This window comes from Malus sylvestris, chromosome 11 (genome assembly GCF_916048215.2).
Source record: "Malus sylvestris chromosome 11, drMalSylv7.2, whole genome shotgun sequence".
Classification (NCBI taxonomy): Eukaryota; Viridiplantae; Streptophyta; class Magnoliopsida; order Rosales; family Rosaceae; genus Malus; species Malus sylvestris.
The window spans coordinates 22639209-22656242 of NC_062270.1; positions in this window are offsets into that span (position 1 = coordinate 22639209).

Here is a 17034-nt window from a genome sequence, read left to right on the forward strand (position 1 = left end):
TTCTAAACACCGAACGAGAATGATCGACATTATTGAATGTAGTAGGTTTGGGCTTATTGCCATGACCAGACAGCCGGATTGAGATGTTGAAAGTAGCCAAGCCAGCTCCAAAGTCACATCAGATGATATGTCCAAAGGTAAAGGATCCTCGCCGAATCCTTTTTTTTTAGATCCTAGGAATTTCGTGATTGTGATTGTTTATCGTAAATCTTTTTGTCATAAATTATTTTGAAATTTAAAATTAAATAAAAATAGTATCTAACGAAAACTGACCACAAAATATACGATAAACGGTCATAATCACGGAATCCTTAAAATCTATAGGAAAAGGATCCTTTTCCATGTCCAAATTACGCTGTCAAAAAATAATCTTACCATCGCCATCACCATCACCATCTCCATTCACCGTCCAAACCATCCTCGCATGCAGTTGACCATCTCACAGTGTTAGGCAAAGGAGAAGAAGAAGGACAAAATGCAGAATAATTACATCAATCCCATTGAGAGATATGATTTGTGACATTCTTGTGCACATACTATGTGTTCATCCAATAATAATGTTCCTTATTTGTATATTTGTTTTCTATTCGTTAACTCTTTGATCAATAAATTAAGGATTTGTTCAACACCAAATGATATTTTGTGGAGAGTATTTTAGGTGTTGATTAGCATCTTTCTTCTATTTAATATTTTATTTTTATTAAAAACTAAGTAATTTAGTTAATTTTATTTTTAATACTACTAAAATTAAGTAATTTAGTTAATTTCAATATTTTATTAAAACAAAAAAAATTGAATAAAATAATATACCAGACAAATTTGTTTTAAAGGATCTTTATCACAAATAATCTATGACATTGACCCACCCACTCACAATGGTCTCTCAAATTGAAAATCAATCAATGAAGTCACTGATACTAGTATAAATAACAGTTTGCCCGACGAAGCATAGTTCGTCATGCAAAGTCAAAAAACGTCGCCAAAAAGTTAGCCCAACCAAAACTTCATCATGCGAAAAACAACGCACAAAGGTCGTGACGTCAGGGTTTGCGCGACGACATACCTACGTTGCACAAAAGTTTTTGTGCGATGCATCTTGTTCTCGTTGTCACGCAAAATAGGTGTGCGACATAGGTATTTTCATTCTTTGCGCGACGCAAGCATTGTCGTCATTACGCAAACCCTTTTTTTTTCTATTTTTTGACAAAATAATTTTTGTTTAATTTTTTATAAATATTTTAATTAAATTATAAACAATAATTAATAAACCAATAAAAAGTATTTAATTATAAAATATATGAAAATGTACATACAAGCTGTCCGAACATAAAAGAAAAAACTACAACAAATAATTGTCTGGGTTTGATGCATCAAGCTATTTGGTATCAGCTAGACAAAGTGGCTAGGAGGTCGAAAGTGGAGTAAGATCATGTGCTGGCATCAGGATTTGGAGGCAGGACATCAATAAGGCATGTAAGATTATGCTCATCTTCTTGTCCTGGGCTGCAATCTGGGCATCCCGGGCTGCTTCCTGGGCCGCAATCTTACCTTTTAGGATTTCCACTTCCTCCGTTAGGGCAATGACATGTCCTATGGTCGAACTGGAAGAGGAGGCACCTATCTCACGTACCCGCACCTTTCCCATACCCCGAACAACCTTGTCATGATGACGACCAAGCTTTTGATACAGGATCTGAAGACCTACATCCTCGGGTAAAGTGACATCCTTGATCGGTTCTCTGGGGGAAGTTGAGATGCTACTTGTTGGAGAACAGCAGTGCCCTTCTCCACCATAGCGGCCTGTAATAATAAACAAAAAATATTTAATATTTAATTAAAAAAATGTAATTAATATTTGAACGATTCATAAATATAAGAATAATAACAATTACATATACTTACATGGAGCTACTTAATGGTCTCATTGCCAAGTCGAACATAAACGTCATTGAACATGTCAACCTCTGGCCTCTGGGAACTTAGATAAAATAATTTTGTAAGCAAGGGAAAATAGCAGCCTCCCTAGTAGGTTCCAGATAGCTATAGAAAGACTAACCTCACTTGGATCCGTGTGGGCAAGAATAGCAGTCCAAGGGTCGTCTCTTTTCAATCGGCTTCCTTCATTGGGCATTATGGCATCCTTCAACGGACATTCACGATCGCCACTTTGATACCAATAGTTCCACACCTTATACACTTTATACACACTTCAAGTCCAAATGGTTTTGCCCTCGTAGGAACACCAGTCTCCTCCCTTAAAAGAAATTATTACAATTATTATTAGTAGTAGTAATAGTGATAGTAGTATTATTGTTAGAGATAATGTACACATAGGATTGTGACACTTGTAAACAGATTAAGAGAGTTAGTTATAGTTGTTAAGAATATGCAAATGTAAGTAGGGTGTAGTATATATACTCTTATAGTGTAATAGCTTGGTGATTAAGAAAAGAAATAGAAATATCTTTCTCTCTCTATAAATCTCTTTCTCTGACTTCTCTCTAAGACTACTATCTGTGATTCTCTTCTTCTTAGTTTACATGGTATCAATCGCCATTTTCGCTCTTGCTGTTTTCTTCGATCCTTCGGCTGCTTCCGCTCATCTTCTCACTCTGTGATTCTTTCTCGTCCTTGACGTCGCTTCATTTCTGTATGCTTGGACGCCTTCTGGTATTCTTCTTCTCCTTCTGTGATTTCTAAGGTTCTTGGTGTTTCTTGTTATTCTTGCATTGGTGTTTCCAGAGTGTGCACACCAGGTGTTTGTGATATTTCCTCTCTTGGATTTCTATCTTCTTTCTGCATAAATGGTGTCTGCATCTCAATTACAACTCCTTCAGTCGCCTATTACTGCTCTCATTTCTACTCTTTCAACATCTATCAATGTTAAGCTTGATGATTCGAATTATCTTAATTGGCATTTCCAAATGCAATTGTTACTGGAAAGTAATGGAATCATGGGGTTTGTTGATGGTTCAACACCCTGTCCTGCTCGGTTTGCTCCTAATTCTGGTGATTCTGGAGTTAATTCTGCTACTTCCTCCTCTGGTTTAGAAACAGATGAATATACTGTTTGGAAATTACATGATCGGGCACTTATGCAGCTTGTTACTGCCACCTTGTCCCCAGTAGCTATGTCATGTGCAATTGGTAGTGCTAGTTCTAGGGAGTTGTGGACTCGGCTTAAGGAACAGTTTTCTACTGTTTCCAAGACAAGTATTTTTCAGATGAAGTCAAATCTTCAAACCATTAAAAAGGGGTCCGATTCGGTCACTCGGTATTTACAGAAGATCAAAGAAGCAAGGGATTATTTGTCTGCTGCTAGTGTGTTTCTTGATGATGAAGACATTATAATTTTGGCTCTTAATGGTTTGCCTCCAGAGTATAATACATTCCGCACGGTTGTTCGAGGTCGAGAAAGTGTTATGACTATGAAAGAGTTTCGGACTCAACTCCTTGCTGAAGAAGAAATTGTTGATAGTCATTCTCATGTTCCTTTTCTGTCTGCGATGGTTGTCAATAATAACTCATCCACTGTGCACAAAGGTTCTAATCAGGCATTTAACTCTGGCGGTGGTCATTCCTTTCATCATACTGGGGGTCAATCCTATGGTGTTTCAGGAGGTTTCAAGCCGTATGTTCACAAGAACAAAGGGAAGGGCAAGTTCAATGGAGGTCAGCGATACTACACTCCTCGGCCAATGTATCATACACAAACCCATGTCTTCCCTACACCTACTCCTGGTGTTCTTGGTTCGTCGCCCTCCGCACCTCTATTGCCGACTTGTCAATTGTGTAATGCTGAAGGTCACACTGCTCCTTATTGTTACAATAAGTCTTCTGATCGCCAACAGTGTCAAATCTGTGGCAAGTTCAATCATACAACTTGGTATTGTTTTTACAATGAAAAAGGGCCTTCCTATATGGGACCTCAGTATTCTCAACGGGCAGGTACTCCAATGCAGGGATACTCTTACAATGTGCCTCCGGTGTTGCATGGCTCTCACCCCTCTTCCCTGCAAGCTATGAATACTGTATTTTCTCCCACATCACCATCTTCTCATATGGGCTCTGTGGCATCTCCTTCTCAATCACCACAAGTCTGGTTGACAGATTCCGGTGCTACTACACATATGACAGCTGATCTTAACAATTTGTCCTTAGCTTCTCCATATCCAAGCAATGAAGTTGTTCAAACTGCCAATGGTGAAGGTTTGCGAGTTTCTCACATTGGCAGTTCTATTCTTAACACTTCTAAAAATCCTATCACATTAAATTCCATTCTCTATGTTCCTAAATTGACACAGAATTTATTGTCAGTTCATAAGTTGTGTTTGGACAACAATTGCTGGCTAATCTTTGATGCATTTTACTTCTGGATTCAGGACAAGGTCACAGGGAGAATCATGTACAAGGGCCCGTGCAGTAATGGACTTTATCCTATCCACTCACTCTCTACTAGCTTCCTACCTTCTCATTCTTCACATGTTGCTTTTCTTGGACATCTTGTTGGTTCCAGCCTATGGCATACTAGGTTCGGACATCCATCCAATAATGTAGTTTCTTTACTTCTTAAACAAGCAAATATTCCATGTAATCAGGATGTTGTCTCTCATATGTGTCAAAGTTGTCTCAAGGGCAAATTCACACAGTTACCATTTCCTTCCACTCATGTCAAGTCTGTCATACCATTTCAAATTGTTCACAGTGACCTTTGGGGTCCTGCACCATGTACATCCATTGATGGCTATAAATACTATGTTACTCTCATTGATGAGTGCACTCGGTTTTGTTGGTTGTTTCCCTTATCCAATAAATCTGATTTCACTGATGTTTTTGTTACCTTTTATGCATTTGTCTCCACTCAATTCTCTACTTCTGTGAAAATACTACAAACTGATGGGGGGGTGAATATATTAGTACTAAGCTCTACACTTTTCTGAAATCTAAAGGTATTGTACATCATAAATCTTGTCCCTATACACCTGAACAGAATGGATTAGCTGAGAGGAAACATAGGCATATCATTGAAACTACTGTCACTTTGTTACAACATGCCACACTGCCTTCTCAATTCTGGACCTTTGCTTGTCAAACAGCAATTTACTTAATCAATAGGATGCCAACTCCAGTTTTACAGAATCAATCTCCTTTTCAAGTTTTGTATGGTCAAAATCCTGTCATTACTCACCTCCGTGTCTTTGGTTGTTCTTGCTATCCTTTACTTAGACCCTACAACACTTCCAAACTTCAAGCTAAGACCACCAAGTGTGTTTTTCTGGGGTATGCTTCCCAATATAAGGGTTATATTTGTTATGAGGTGTCCAAAGCCAAGTTCTTTATCTCCAGACATGTTATCTTTAATGAGACTGAATATCCTTATCTTAGTCTTCTTCAATTGTCCAAACAAAATAGTGTGGCCCATGTCCCTTATTCACCTTCATCTTTTACACCTGTTCCTAACCATCAGAATGTTTTGGTGGTGCCTCTTCCTCCGGTTTCTTCCTCAACCTCTCCACCTGTCCCTCCATCCCCTGACTCTAGTGTTGCTGTTCATTCTCCACATATGGTTGCTTCACCTCCATTCTCCTCCTTACCTTCTTATTCCTCCATTACTGCTCCATCAAGTACTACTCCTTCTCTCCCTGTGGATCATGAGTTCAGCCCCGATCGGTTACAAGTGGTGTTACCTATTGCACCATTGAATATGCATCCTATGCAGACCAGGAGTAAAAATGGTATAGTCAAACCCAAAGTGTTTTTCAGTTCTTTAGCGCCATCTGGAGATGTTGATATGTCTCTCATTGAGCCAGTTTCTTATAAGACTGCTATGAAATCCTCTGTGTGGTTGGCTGCTATGAAGGAAGAGATTGCTGCCCTGCACTCTCAAGGTACTTGGTCTCTTGTATCTCTGCCCTCTCAGAAAAACTTAGTCGGCTGTAAATGGATCTTTAAAATAAAGAAGAACTCGGATGGTTCTATTGCAAGACATAAAGCTCGCTTAGTTGCAAAGGGCTTCAGTCAAGAGGAAGGATTAGACTATAGGGAGACATTCAGTCCAGTGGTTAAGCCTACCACAGTACGGCTTGTCCTAGCCTTAGCTGCTCAGTTTCATTGGTCTCTACGGCAACTTGATGTCAAGAATGCATTTTTGCATGGCATAATGCAGGAGGAGGTTTACATGGCACAACCTCCTGGTTTTGCAGACCCTGTGCATCCTCATTTTGTTTGCAAGTTACATAAATCTCTGTATGGATTGAAGCAAGCCCCCCGGGCATGGAATGAGAGATTCACAGCTTTTCTTCCTTCTCTCGGGTTCATCTCCACCTATTCTGATTCGTCTCTATTTGTGAAGCATGTTGGTTCTGAGATAGTGATTTTACTGCTTTACGTGGATGACATTATCTTAACAGGGAATGCTACAGCTGCTATACAACATGTCATCCAGTCCCTTACTACTGAGTTTGACATCAAGGATTTGGGCACACTTCATTATTTTTTGGGCATTCAAATATCCTGCACAGCAACTGGGATGTTTTTATCACAAACCAAGTACATTCAAGACTTGTTACACAAGACTGAAATGCGTGATTGCAAACCTTGTGACACTCCATGCTTACCTTATAATCGTTTACTGAAGGATGATGGAGTTCCATTTTCAGAACCTGGTACATACAGGAGTATCGTTGGTGCCCTGCAGTACCTCACTTTCACTCGTCCTGACATTGCATTCTCAGTCCATCAAGTATCTCAATTTCTGCAAAACCCTATGGTGTCTCACTTCACTGCTGTCAAACGCATTCTGCGTTATTTGAAAGGCACCTTGTCTTCTGGCATTACTTATACTGCTGGTGAAGTTGGTCTCAAAGCTTTTAGTGATGCCGACTGGGCTGGTGATCCGAATGACAGGCGCTCTACAACTGGGTTCGTTGTTTTCTTGGGCTCCAATCCCATCTCGTGGTCTTCTAAGAAACAACAAACAGTTTCTCGTTCGTCAACTGAAGCCGAATATCGAGCCATGTCCTCCACTGCTGCTGAACTTGATTGGATTCAGCAACTTCTTACATTTCTCCACATTCCTCTGTCTTGTGCTCCTGTGCTTTTCTGTGATAACCTGTCCGCCATTGCTCTTTCGTTCAATCCCGTTCAACATCAACGGACCAAGCATATTGAAATTGATGTTCATTTTGTTCGTGAACGGATTGCTCAAAAGAAGTTACTTGTGCAGTTTGTATCTTCCGGAGAGCAGTTTGCCGATATCCTTACCAAAGGTCTTAGTGCTCCTCTCTTTCGGACTCATTGTACCAATCTCATGCTTGGTTCTTCTCCCATGCATGAGTTTGAGGGGGGATGTTAGAGATAATGTACACATAGGATTGTGACACTTGTAAACAGATTAAGAGAGTTAGTTATAGTTGTTAAGAATATGCAAATGTAAGTAGGGTGTAGTATATATACTCTTATAGTGTAATAGCTTGGTGATTAAGAAAAGAAATAGAAATATCTTTCTCTCTCTATAAATCTCTTTCTCTGACTTCTCTCTAAGACTACTATCTGTGATTCTCTTCTTCTTAGTTTACAATTATCAGTATCATTATCCTTGTTATCATCAGTAAAACAACAGAGTAACACACTTACATGCACCAACTGTGAACCTTAATCACTTTGAATAGCAAAAGAAGCACAAGAAAAACCCAAACATGATTTACAAAGAAGGGCAAATTTGATGGGATACGCATTCTATAAAACTAGTTTCAACGATCCAACTGTCAAACTTGTTTGCATATACTTCGAGATCGCATATGCCAAAAATTGTGAAAAATAAACATTCAAAGGTTAAGTAACAGGACAAAACTTTTTGACGGTTAAAAATGAAAAATCACGATTTAGCGATTATTTTAACTCCGATTTTGATGACTTTTTACAGCTACACTCCTTGACCCCATATGAATACAATGTATGAACTCGATCTTTAATTTAAAATATTTACACTAGTAGATACTACAAAATCTTATGTTATACTAAATGAAAGTATAAATAAACTCTAAATGTTAGTGAATTTATTGTTTTGATGGGATACGCATTCTACGAAATTAGTTTCAACGATCCAACCTTCAAGCTTGTTTGTATATACTTCGAGATTGCGTACGCCAAAAATCATGAAAAACAAACATTCAAAGATTAAGTAAGGGGACAAAATTTTTCGACAGTTATAAACGAAAAATCATGATTTAACAATTATTTTAACTCCGATTTTGAAGATTTTTTTATAACTACACTCATTGACCCTATATGAATACAATGAACTAATTTGATCGTTATTTGAACTCCGATTGCAATGATTTTTTTCCAAACAATTGCACGACGGACCAACCACATCGCACAAAGGCTATTTGAGCAACGAAGAATCATAACGTCGGGCAAAGGGTGTTTGCGCGACACATTTGTCTGTCGTGCAAAAACCCTTTGTGCAACGTAGTTGTTTAGTCGAGCAAACACCCTTTGCATGATGCATTGGTTGGTATGTCACGCAAAATCGTTTTGCACGATGGAATGCTTCATCGCGCAAAGTCTCGTTGCGCAAAATGCCCTTGCGTGAGGCTTGGTTGTCAACCTTGCGCAAAATGTCCTTGCACAACGTAATTCGCTCCATTGCGAAAGTGTGTCTTTGTACTAGTGTGAATATGGGTGTCACAATCAATGTCATCTTTATGTTAAAATTCTGTCAAAACTTCTATTAGTGGCTGATGTGGCACATATGTATGACCTACAAATCTAATTAAATATTATCATATGAATAAGTTTTAAGTACTACATAAAGAAGTAATTTAAAGTCATTAAAACAAAATTAAAAAAATAAATAGTAAAAATTAGGACAATTAATTAAGAGATGCGCTGCATGTCTCACCTCTGCCACCTTACTAACGAGCTCGACTTGCACCGCGACCTCTCTCTTCTTGTTCAACTCTCCCAGTCTCTTTCTTCCTGATGATTAAGTTTCCTAAATTTTGTTAATTTTACAAACCAAACTAATTAAATTGAACTACAAATCAAATACCAATTTCATATGGCAATCTCCCTTACAAGACTCCATGGAAGTTCCCGATATTTAACATAAAATGTTTCTATCTGTTTCTCAGAATGAAAATCATAAAGCAAATTTCGCCAGCTTCTTCTTGATGATGAAGGACTTTGTGCGATGGCATCTTCGCCGCAGGAGTTCGGGACCGGAGGAGCGACTTGCAAAGAAGCGATTTTTTTTGGATAATTACATGCAAATAAAGTGATTTAAATTGACCAAAAATTGAATATAGTAGTTTCAAATATAATATTAGGGATGTAATTGATAAATTTTTATAATTCAATAACTGATTTTTCTGAAGAAAAGAAAAGAAAAATAGTTTAGAGACCTAATTATCATTCAGAAAATAATTTATAAACTAAATTAACAATTTACGCAATATAAAATATATTTGTCAAAAATGTATAATAAAATTTTTAGAGTGCCATAGAAGTTTAATAAATTTTAGCTATTGTCTTCCTAGCTAAATTGTGAAGTGGTACTTTGAATGTTTTGCCATCGTCTTCCTGAACAAATTGTGAAGCGGTACCGTCGTAGCTCCTAGGGCAGGATAGAAACAATTGCATGTAGTCCATCTTTCACTGTTAATTAATTCATTTTGTGGTGAAAGACAGAAAAATATGCAATGGGGCAGCTGGCATTCTACCATAGAAGACTGGGATGACTTTACCGAGGTAAACAAGAATCAGTAAAAGGTAGCCATTCTCCAGTGACAAGCATTATTATCAGCTTATTTATTATTGTTGGGATGGTTTAAATTTTAAAAATAATAATTAGAATGATTAGTATTACTATTATTTGAAGGTGGTAAATAAAGACATTTTTAAAACATCAAGGGAGTGAGAAAGTGGACAGAGTAACAGTTATAAGTCGATAGATTTTTCAGAGTAACAGTCTACTCTATTTTCAACAATAAAGTAAGCTTATAAAAAATATATAAAAATTTTAAAATATCAATGACAATTTCATAAATTACTAGGGAATGTATTTGAGATCTAAAATAATTTAAATAAAGCAGTGACTGGTGCTGTTTACACAGTGCACAGTTGCTTCTTCTCCTTTTTCAAAAAGAAAACGGCGCTCTCACAAACCAAGGCAACCCTCCACTCCACTCCACTCCAAAGTCTCCACTCCACTCCACCCCACCCCACTCCACTCTCTGTTGGGGACTTGGATTCTCTGCCCTCTCATTTCGGTGCTCTTTCTGTGTTCTCCTGTTTTGTGTGGTCACGGTTAATCCATATTAACATTTTATATTGCTTTTTATAAAAATAATAAGATAAAAAAAAATAGTAATATAAAATATTGACGTGGCTTAACCGTGACCACACAAACAGAAAGTCACGGGGAGGGCACCGAATTGGGAGGACAGAGAATCCAAGTCCCTCTGTTGGTTTGCTTGCTTGCTTCTTTGCCTTTTTTCCACATCCACTTGCACCGCATTTGTCACTTCATAATGTGAATATGATGGCCCCAATTATCACCACCACACACGCTCACTTCTCCATTAACACAATCTCTATCTTAATTAGTTTATTTACACTAAATTGTAGCAACGATCACTCAATTTTAATTAAATTGGAACAATAGTTTCTCAATTAAAAATTTATTACCATTGGTTTTCAACTTACTAAAACGTGTAGTTATGATCATTTTTATCAACTTCGTCAGAATTATGTCAAAATGAATTATGTTGAAAGAACTATTGCTACAAATAGGTTAAAGTTGAAGGACTGTTTCTTTAGTTGAATCAAAGTTGAGAGACCATTGATATAATTTTTCTTATTTGATTTTCCATATTTACCCCTTGATTTAGCCTCATGTGCATGGCACATGACTAACTTTGACAGAAGTTCTAACGAAGTTGACGAAAATGACCATAGTTGCACGTTTTAATGAGTTGAGAGACCATTGCTCTAATTGAGTTAAAATTAAAGGATCATTGCTTCAATTTACTCATTTTATTTATAATACAAATGAGGAAAATAATTATGTACTTTTCTTTTACTGAACAATTTTTATTGTATTTTGCTTTATTCAATTGAAGAAAAAAAATTACACGCATTATGTGGAAAGCAACAAAATGTGCGGAAATAACTTCCGAGAAATGTGTTGTCTTAATTTTGTTGTTTTCCAAGATTTTGCTGCTGTTTTGAGTTTCAAACTATTATGTACATGACCATGTAATAATTTTGACACAAAATGTATCACACGCATAAAAATTTACTTAATGACAATCAAACCCACTATCTGTTGGATTTTGGATGCAAAACAAAGTGGACAGGTTACTACAAAGCCAGCATTCTATTAAAGCTGATGATTTCTTCTTTCTCTAGTCATTTGGACTGAACAAATTAAAAAAATGAACTTAAAATATACAAAAGAATGTACAGAAAGATAAAAAGGTTATCAGAAATGATCTTCTAAAGTTTAATTTTAGCTAATTAAATTATATTTTGGTGCACGTTTGCTACGCGCGCGGACAATGAGGGAGCCAGGAAAGCATGTTTAAGAGCTACTTATTCATTATTAAATTAGATAAATAGATTGTGTTGTTATTATAATTAGTATAGCTGAAAATATCGATATGCAAATTTGTAAAATATCAAATATCAATATTGATATCGGTTATTTTTGTTAATTATGAAAGTTCAAAATGAAACTTTAAGTATTGTTAAATATTAATTTGGATAAAACGTAAGAGGTTTTCTAATATGAGATGAAGGTTCGACTTTACTCTTTATTTCCATATCTTTCTCTGTTTTATTGAATATTTTCGTGAAAGTATGGACGTATAAAAAAAAATTTAAACACCGATTTTAATACGACACAAAGCAGACCCAGTTGGAGGGAGAGCATAGTGTAGGCTAGCCCCTCTCAGTATATAGACCAGCTAGAGATGGGGACAGAGAACGCACATGCCGAGGTTGCCTCGAGCCCTGCAAACATTACCACCCGCCACTCACTTCCCTTTTCTTTCTCTTTACTTTATTTTGCTTCCCAACTCACCCCAAAACACCAAACACAACAACACCTACTTTTCCTCCACGCGCCCGGCTTCAGTAACATTTAGATCCCTTCTCAATTCGAGGTGAAATGTTTACACCAGACACTGCAACGCCTATTTTTCCTCCACGCACCCGCTCTCTCGTACCATTTGAATTCCATTTGAATTTGAGGAGAAAGACTTACATCTTACCCATACCTTTACTCATATGACGTTCCATGTCAATGAAATAAATAAATGTATAATTTTTGTTCACGACTCCTTATTTCATTAACACAAAAATATCATGTGATAATCTACCGATGTCATGTAAGTTGTTATAGAGTTTGAGGGATGAGAATCCTCTTCGAATCCTTTTTGTGAGAATTTTAGAAATCCTCACATTGTATCCATTTATCGTATGCTGTGCGGTCAATTTTCGTCAAATTTAATTTTAAATAAAAATTTAAAATAATTTTTAACTGCACGATGTACAATAAACGGTGGATTCATAAAATGTGAAAGAGGATCTAGATAAAATCCAAATTCAAATTCGAGGTCGAGGTGGCGCGGGAGTGTTGGGTTTGGTTTAGGGGGCGAGTGGGTTTGAATTTTGGAAAGAGAAACTTGCAGAAAGAGAAGTCTAGGAAAATGACCTTTTCCAGTGCAAACTACAAAGGCCTACGGACTACGACCTACGAGAGAGAAGGAGAGGGGTGGGCCCTATCTTTTACACGCGGCACGATGAATGTGGGTTATGAGCAACAGGGTTTAGTCACGGACGGTTGTTCCAGATCTGGGAAAATTTCCCTCTATATTCTCCCTTAAAGTCCTCAGCACCCCTCCTTTCCATTTTTTATTGTCTCTTTCTTTCAACTTTGACAATGGTGTCAATTTGGGACCTTAGCTTAATTTCTTATGATTTCATTCAAGTTTGTGTCTTATTTAGGGGCAATATTAACTATTGGACACCTAAAATAATAATTCAAAAAGTACTACCATATCAACTCACTTGTTTAATATTTGTCACCCCATTAAAATTAAAAAGCCAAGAACCGAAAAAATCTAACTAAATTAAACAAAATCGAACTGAAACGTTTTGATTTGGTTTTGATTTTAGTCGTTTGAAAATCAGACCGAACCGAATCAAATTAAATATAATTACTTTTATTTATTTTGTTTATGTTGGATATTTATTTTCTAAGCCCAATTTCAAATTAATCATTAATATAATTTTAGGTCCGAATATGTTGAAAACTTCAAGTCAAATAGAAATCCCAAACAAAGAACTTTAGCGTATAGAATTCAAGCCACGCACTGTAAGAAAAGACCAAAACAAAGAATATTTTTCAGCTTTTCTCCTTAGCACCTGCAATTTCCCTCTCCTCAAGCGCGCTTGGAAGAACAAGTGGTGCGACCAAACGAAGAAGGGCCTACTAAGGTGGATTGGCAGAGCTTTCTTTGTAGGTATTCATCTGCAAGAAACTTTAATTATATACATGTATTCTTGGATTTATTCTTGTATTTTTAGGCCTAATTGGATTATTAATCTCCGTAATGAAAGAGTAGTTGGAAGATAGCTAATGTGATAAAAAAAACTAGGATTTAAGCCCCTATGGTGAAGTTTTTTAGGATTTATGCCCAAAATTGAAAATTTCGTCAACTTTCTGTTAATTATTAGCACGTGAGCCACATATATTAGGCTAAAACGGAACTTTCTGTACATATATTAGGCTAAAACGAACCTCTCTGTTAATTGTTAGCACGTTAAACTGGTTCACGTGCTAATAATTAACCAAAAGTTTACAGAATTTTTAATTTTGGGCATAAATCATAACAAACTTCACCATAGGGGCTTAAATCCTAATTTTTTTTACCACATGGGCTATCTTCTAACCATCATATCACCACGAAAACTATTAATCAAATTAAGCCTTTTTTTTTTTATACTTGGAGATTTGGATGGTTGTGGCTCAATGATCTCCTCCATTGGTATTGAGTGAACAACTCCATTACAATGGAGTTCGATTTTTTTCCTACTCTCTTCCCCCCCCCGGGGCGGCGGCCCCCAAGCCACATCTTTCTTCTCGTGAATTTTTAGTCTTCTCGTGAATTTGTAGATTTAAAAGAAAAACATCTTAAGGTTTATTAAAAAAAAAACCAAATTGATAAAAAATTGAAAAAATTGAATCGAATCGAACATAAATTTTGGTATCGATTTTTATTTTGGCAAAAGCTGAACCAATTGAAATCAAACAATATAAAATATGATTTATGTGTTGGAGGGCTATTTAACTGAAAATTATAAAGAGGGAGAGAGTGGTGCAACAAGGAGTGGAGAGAATTTTGGTGAATCCTGATGTGTATAATATCTCACTCCATTGTGCCTTTATAGTTGCCTTTCAAGTAATACAACTAAAATAGGACAATATCCAAAAGATATTATAGAATCTCAATCGGATTTACACAATTACATTTTTAACTAAATTAGACTGCAACACTCTCCCTTGAGTGTGTAAATCACTCAAGATGTCGCATTAGGTCTTCAGCGGTGAAGTAAGTTCAGTTGATGATCGTTCTAACGAGCGAATGTGAGTCTCAAATCATTGGGAAAAATGCATAAGTAGTAAAACTAACAAAATCTTGCTATAGTTAAAACCATTATGGGAGAAAAAATCATAGTCTAAGAAGAAACGTGAGAAGTTGTATTGAGGGTAGTGCTGTTTACACATCCCTTTTTATCTCTCATACATCCCTCGTTAATTTTTGTCCATTGTTCAATTCATTCTGATCAGACGATCGAAAATTGAGAGTCCGTGTGAGAAGTAAATAGTGTGTGTATAACACAACCCTTGCATTTAGTCAAACTATACATCTTTAGAACGTAAGTAGAACGTTGACAACAGTATGACCAGTTCAGGATGGGTGCATTTTAAAACCTAGTCAGATAGCAAAAACCTAAAGGAAAAAGTGTTCCTAATCGTAGGGAAAAAAAGTACATTAAGATGGAGTGAGTATACTTCTAGATACTCCCCTTGAGTTTGACAAAGCTTTCAAATGAGAACTACAAGCAATTCAAATTAGATAATTTACGCATGTCGATTCCTTGGACAAGCTTATGAAAATTAGACCTTGGCAATGATTGGGTAAATAGATCGGTCAAGTTGTCTTGGGAATAGATTTGCTTGAGTTCAATCTTCTGATTGCTCTTGTTGCTGATGTGAAAGAAGAATTTCGGCGCAATGTAGTTGGTGTTGTCTCCTTTGATGTATTCCTTCTTAATATGGTCGATACATGTTGTGTTATCTTCACAAAATATAGGTTTAAAAATCGCTTGTAATGAATATCTCTGCAAAAAAAATAAACTTAAAATAAGTCGTTTGGTCAATCAACTGTAGTAAATACGTAGACGGTTCATAATGCTTTACCGTATTCGACTATTTGTTTTTATACATTTTGACGACTAAAGGATTTCATATTTAATTATTATTATTATTATTTTATTTGTAAAAATGATCTTTACATAATGATTTATATGATATGTGACACACCCCGATCTAGAATGTTTATTAGGACTCCGAATCGAGCTGTGCTGGCCACCACCTGGAAGGTGACGAAGCCATAAAGTGTAGTGATGTGGAAAATGTAAATAAATTTAAACCTAAAAATGCCTAAATACCAGAGTGCGCTAGTAAGCGGGAATAAACCCACTTCACATGTATCGTCAAAGTATAAGCAAGTACAGTAGAGTGGTTAAGGAATATACCCTCAGAGGTAGCCACTTATCCTGAGATTTTCCAAGAACCCTTGTTGATACGAACGTTCAATAGTTAAAACCTGGAAGGGCGCAAAACAGAAAACGTGAGTGGGCAAAATCAAAGCTTTTTGAAAACACATTTCTCTTTTTAAACATAATAACCCCTTACCATAAAACCCGTATAATTTCCCAGAAAATAATAATACATACGTATGTAAAAATCATGCTCGGGAGTAGTGAAAATCAAGTGTATGCCATGTCAAGCATCTCAACAATGAAATAAGTAAGCCAAGAGGAATAAATCAATGTAAAATGATATGTCAGCCAAAGTCGCCTAACGTGACCTGTATGGCTAAGCCTATAGCTCATCTACCAATTCCTGCACACGAGTTGGAACCACCTAATGTGGTATGTACAACAGGCTGAGTGTAAATACATACGCTTAAGTGCTACGATCACGTGAAGGTTGTGCGAAGTATTGCAAGTTATCTACGAGTCGGAACCACCTAATATGGTCTATACGATAGACAGGCACCTGCCTTGGATCCAAGGAAAGCGTGTGGTGTGAGAGGTGAACGATCACGTGAAGGCTAGGCCCTGGCCTCGAGCGGAGCACTAACACCAGGGTGCAGGACAATGAATTCTACGCACAACAATTCATCACTAGCTACCATGCAATCATACCAACAATGTGTACTCACTTGAACTTTCCTTGGCCTCTGCAATAGCATGCAATATTATGCAAAGCTATACTAAATCATGTACTAAAATATAAAGCAAATATGAGATGGCATTTTAAAACGTAAAAACCCTTTAAAACTATTTCTGGAAAACATAAAGCATACATACGTACATATAGAAAATCAAAAGCCCACTCACCTGGAGTCTGTGCTATAACTCCCTAGCACAAACATTAAGACGTCACGAACGATTGGCGCCTAGAACAATTATCAAATCATGTTTCAAAAATCTTATCGATAGAATATGTAAATTGTAACATCCCACATTGCCCAGAAGAGTGGATCATGTAAGTCTTCTATGTATATTCTCATCTCTACCTAGCAGGAGGCCTTTTGGAAACTCACCAGTTTTGAGTTCTATCGGAACTCCGAAGTTAAGCGAGTTAGCGCGAGAGCAATCCCATGATGGGTGACCTACTGGGAAGTTCTCGTGTGAGTTCCCAGAAACAAAATCGTGAAGGCGTGGTCGGAG